This window comes from Pagrus pagrus (genome assembly GCF_965226575.1).
Source record: "Pagrus pagrus genome assembly, chromosome: 22".
In the NCBI taxonomy this organism is placed as follows: domain Eukaryota; kingdom Metazoa; phylum Chordata; class Actinopteri; order Spariformes; family Sparidae; genus Pagrus; species Pagrus pagrus.
In genome coordinates this window covers 6,320,208-6,326,207 of record NC_140204.1, presented here as the reverse complement: position 1 = coordinate 6,326,207, position 6,000 = coordinate 6,320,208, and positions in this window count along the sequence as shown.

Below are 6,000 nucleotides of genomic sequence, written 5' to 3'. Positions count from 1 at the left end.
TCACAATTTTGGTTTAGTAATTCACTTTTTAAAGCTACATTGACTCCTTTGTTCTTACTTTGTTCCTATTTTAGTGTGGCTTTCCCCCTACTTCCTACCCACTGTGTGTCACAGGTCTGGGAGCAATCATCCTCTTACACTTTGATTACGGGGGCAGCGCCCTGAAAATGTGGGCGAGGAGCGCAGGTGCGCGTCCTCCTGCCTCTTCTCAGTAGTAGACTTCGGCGTCTGCAGCGTGGCTTGGTCTGGCGTGGCTGTGGCGGCATTCATGCAGCGGTGAGGCGCAACGGACCAGTTTGGTGCTGTTTCATACCCTCAGGTAAGTTTCCCATGTGCTGCATGGTGTTTGCTCCCTTGGGTTAAATTGAGTTCGTCTCCATTTCACATTGTCAGGTAGCCTATGTCTCCTGGTTGTATTGCATGGCGCCTTTTGTTATGTAGCAGCGTGGCTGATGTATTCTTGACTTTGCAGCGGTGTTTTGAGGCCTCAACGTCCCGCCAGCCGCTCATCTGACGAAGCGGGCCCCTACACCTTGCATGGGCCTCCTACTACTGTTCTGTCTGGGTTGTTTTTTTTTCATTTTTTCAAAGCTCTGCTGTTGTGCTCTTTCGCTAAGTTGTTTTTGTGTCTTTTGGTTTCGTTTGTCTGAATTGATCAAACAGTGTGTGTGTGTGTGTGTGTGTTCTGGGCTCATCATATTGCGCAAGTTCCCAACCTTATTGCCTGGTCTAATAGCCTAGTTGTCTCTCTCTTTTGGACAGGAGCTGGTGGCGCCACTGGTGTGAGAAACTGGCTGATCCCAGTGGTGGCAGTCCCCCCTCACTTTCCTGTACAGTAGTGCACTTGGGTGTGAACAATGTGTGGTTTTCACGTGTGGTGTAGCATAAGGACCCTTCCCTTCTCCCTATCAGCAAGTCATCTGTGCCCGGTGAGCCCTCAGTCCTGTACCTAGCACCTTATCGACAACTTAATCAACGCTTAAAAGCGGCCCCTTCCTGATTGCACAATATTAATTGTTTTGATTATTGATTTTACTGGAAACATGTATTGTCTTTTTTAAAAGAAAGAAAAACATTATCAAGAAAAAAATTTGTATTTTGTGGAATTGCGTCAGAGCCAGTGTCTTTTTAAACCTGTGTCCTTTTGGTAGATTAGAAGATATAGTGATATACTGGGGGTGAAATTCCCTAGGTGGCGTTGTTGGCTATCAAATTCTACCAAGTTATCAAATTTACCCTTGTAGCATCGCCACATAATTATAATATGATTTTTAACGTCTTAAAACATGAACTAGCGTTTGTTCAGATGCTTGGTAGATCTTTATTGTTGCATTAGGAGCCATCATCAGCAGTACACAGACATGACTGAGGAGAGGCAGTCCCTCCTCAGTTCTTACAGCACTTTGAGATAACAAACATTAACTGTAAACAACAACAGGTTGTTATTCAACCTTTCTTTACCTGGTCGTGACATTTTCCAGGTTGAAGACGCACTGTAAAGCCCCCTGAGACAATGTGATAACTGGTTTTGGTCTATATGGATAAAGCTGACTGGACTTTTCTGCAGACTCTGGTCATGCTCTGGTTCTGTCTTCTTCCTTCGTACATCACAACATCCCAAACATCCTCCACCTGCACCTGCTCCTTAAACTCCTCCACACATATATCCTCTTGTTGTACAGACACACAGGAAGAGGTCTGAACCCCCTCCAGACTGAACTCCTTTATAATGAGTTTACTTGTATTTAGTTTCCCAACAACTTAAACATTGTAATATCACGGTGGATATATAAGACAGCAAGCAAAAGCATAATCACGTTGGTTAAAACTCAGGAAGTTCCCTCACACCTGAGATCAATGATGCACAAAATTGGCACATGGACCTGACGGTGGTGAAGCTCATGTAGTGTCCAAAATGAAAGTGTTGATCCTCTGTGGACCATCAGATTGTGATATTTATTGTCACTTTCATGACATGAAACAGTAAATGGATCAGTTCAGACTCAGTGGAACAATGATATATTCTGGCTGATCACAGTAATATGACAGCAACAGCCACCTGTTTTAATCTAAATGTACATTTGAATGGTAACAGAGTCGGTGCATCATTGATCTCAGGTTGTTGGAAACATCTTTCTGAATTCATTGATTCGCACTGATTCTAACTGAGCTGGAAACCACTGAAGGTGGTGTTGTTATCAGCTGCCCAAACATGACAATTTGCTTCCATGCGCACAGAAACCTGGTCTCCTTTCTGCAGCTGCAAGACAACTGCATTTCCTCCATTATCAGCGGTGTCAGAGCCTGATTTGTGATCAGATGTCCTGACTATCATCTCACTGTTCTTGAAGAGCCAAAGAATTGATTTATGGTGTCCTCCAGCGTGATAGAAGAGGGTGAAGTGATAAACACCTGCAACAGGTGCAGTGAAGATACCTGTGAAAACAACAGTGTTCATCAGTTTTATGGGTTTCTGAGAGGCTTTGAATGAGAAAATAATTACAACATGGTAGTGGTGTGTAGCCAAATATGAATACTTTTTGGATATGCATCTGCATTTTTGCAGTAATATTCAGTAAAGGAATCAAATGCATCTACTTCATGCATGGTTGTAGAAAGCATTAAACATGTTGCTGGGACAATTTTAACAGAGGTTTGGAGTTTCTCCTCTCGAAAATCTTTTAGCAGAGTAGATGTCATTTAACAGGTGGTTTGATTCTTTATCTGGCTACAGTAGCACCAGAAAAATTATCAGTAGGTCGACATTTTGCCATTTCATCCAGAGGAAGTGCCCCAGAAAACATGTTTGAAGATAATAAATCACTAAACGTATGTAAATTGATTCAGCCAGTATACTAGGATGGGAAAAGTCCCACCCACTTTTCAAAATTAGTATGAATGCCCAGATTAATGAAACTACATGTCAAGTTTTTACTGCTACGTTGCACCGAGACACTTCATTGTTAATATACACTATAATATTACTGGTTACTGGGTTTTTTTTATCGGTCTGGCACTGCACGGGTCATCAGTGAACTTAAACCATAGTCTGTTGCACTTTGAACAGGCACAGATAGTAATCAGATTACCAATATTATTACTGATATACAGCTACAGTATATTCATCAGGCCAGTTTGTAAAATGTTTCAACAATCTAACAGTTACAGGTGATTTAGGCTGCGTGTGATGTCCTTACCTGTTGAACTGCTGTAGGCATCACCGATGTTTGTGAACACTTTGTTGTAAACCAATGTTATGTGTGTTTTGAATGGTCCATATGCCCCACCTTTGTTGAACACTGCACTGAATGCCACCTTGGTTTTGCCTGTGTAAAATAACATATTTCCATCCTGTTATTTGATGAAGGCATTTCTTTAGTAGAACATTTTATTTTGTATTTCATCACAATACAAACATACAGAAGAGGATTAGGGCCACTGTAAAAAAAAAAGTATTTAGTTCTGACTTTTTTTTTTTTTTCTGAATTTAATTCTGACTTCCGTTTCGTACAATCAAGACTTAAAGACTTCAACTTGTAGGTTGAAGTTTAGTACAGGTTGAACTGTTGTCAGTAACAAACTGTTGAACATTGTGGAGTGAAACAACACAGTGTTAGGAATCAATTTCTCGCTGATGGACGTTACTTCTCCTCATTTTTGTTCATTACTGGCCCCTTGGAGGCCGAGCAGCCTTAAAACTTAAAGACTGACGTTCATCACATGTATATGAACATGTTTCAACCTTATCAGTGTCAAAACCAGCACTGAGTTCATATTGATATTGATTGCCATTAATTTATTACTTAATATCACTTTTTTGTCTTTGTTTTTAAATCTACAACATCTTCCTGCAAAGCCACAGAAAACTAAAAGTTGCTCTTTAATAAATTATTAATTTAAAACTTGAAGAAGAAAGTCTCATTTTACCTGTTTCCTCCAGTGTCTTCAACCTGTTTTCCAAAGCTATCAGTTGTTCTGCCATGGCATACAGGGATTGCCCCAGATCACTCATGTTGGGTTTGCAGGAAGACATGTTCTTCAGTCGTCTTCGCTCCGTCTCCAAAGCTGTGATCAACAGGATCACTGCTGCTGCGTATGCGCTGTAAATTGTCCAGGTGCTGCATTGCCCTCGTTCCGCTTTTTTCATTCTGTCAACATCATGTTATTAATTAACACTAATAAAATCAATTTTCTTTGGAGAATGTGGGCCTGCACTGCACCACCCAGTTTACTGATTTACTGACGTTTGACCATGGTATTGAGCAATATCTCAAAGTATTTAGTTGACAGAACGACAAACTCCTTAACAAAAGCTACAAAAGTCATTCATCTTCATGGTTACAATATTCACATCTTACAGGGGCTCCCATTAGCTCAGTTGGTAGAGTGGGCGTCCCATGTACAGAGGCCTTGTCCTCGCTGCAGCGGCCCCAGTTTCTCTCTCATCCTGTTTCCTGTCATATCTGTGAAACTGTCCTATCAATAAAGCCATACAAAGGTCGAAACAATATTTACATCTTAGTTAAGGTTGGGGAAAGACTGTAGTAAAATGAAAAAAAGGTGTTCTCCTGTGTTAAAGTACCATCTTTAGTTTATCAGTAAATCCACCACATTTTCCTCCCTGTGTAACAATGTTATCTGACTTCCTCCTTTGTTTCCAAAGAAACTCAGGACTGTACAACCATGTTTGGCAATAAAGGTGAAACTCGAACTTCAAATTTAGGACTCATTACTATATTATGATATCTGAGTGAAAATAAAGTTTTAAAAAAGGTTTTTGGAGCAGCAGACCTTCACTGATTAATTTAATGTACATGATGGGGAAACTCATCAGTTCTTGCCTTAAACACATTTTGAGTTAAAGTATCTTCTGTATCATGAAAAATGTGTTGAACTGAAGCTGATCCATCTCTAGCACTCAGTTTAGGTATGTTATGCTGAAAGACTCCACTAGATGTCGCTGTGTCATTCAATAATATGTTGTTTCAGTTGGCCTCCTCACAGGAAGTCACTCCAGACATGAGGACTCTGTTTGGTGAAATTTTTTGAAAGTAAGCGCATTTTTCCAACATCTTATGGTTTTAGAAGTCTTCCTGAACACAATTATGTTACTTACAACTAAAATAAGTATTACAAGGGTCAAATATTTAATACCAATGTGTAAAAAAGCACCATTTATGAATCTTAAATTTGTGGAATTGAATTGAACTGCCTGAGCCCTCTGCGTAAACATTGTCAAAGACTGTAAACACTGGTAGGTGGTCACTGATATCATTGATCAGTAATCCACTTGTTGCATTGTTGTTTGTAACATTAGTAAATATGTTTATCAATGTGGCACAGTGAGTTGTAGTCCTGCTGGCTCTGCTGATATTTGGATAAAGGCTTAAACTTTATTGTCTTGAAAAAGTCTTCAGTTGGTTTGTGGTAACTTGGATTAAGCAGATCTATATTAAAATCCCCACATACTAATGTGACCTTTTGATTAGACATCGTAAACATTTCTTCCATCCATTCCTTGAAAATGACAATATTAGACCCTGGTGCTCTATAAATACAGCTAACAATTATGTTCTTCTATTTTTCCATTTTTATTTCTACTGTTCAACATCACAATATGTTTCAGATTGCAGTTCCATGTCCTGTGAATTGTGCTCAGTGGATTCAAATGTTTTCAGTTCCAGCTCATAATCAGCAATGTTGTGTGTTATATGTATATTATCTCCAGTTGTAGATGAATGATTTCCTTCAGAGTGTGTCATGTTTGGATTTTGTGTATTTAATCACTTGTGTTTCCAGTTACCTTACAGTCCACTTTGACAGGCTGCCACCTGTTGCTCCACTGAGTCTGAAACTAATTCACTGTTTTATTTGTGCTCTTGACATCTTTGAAAATGAGGGCTTGACCTCAAAGATGATTTGAGGTTCAAATAAAGGTTGAATGAATGAATTTATTTACTAAGCAACTGTTTACTGTACTGTCTCAACTGGTGTTTATAA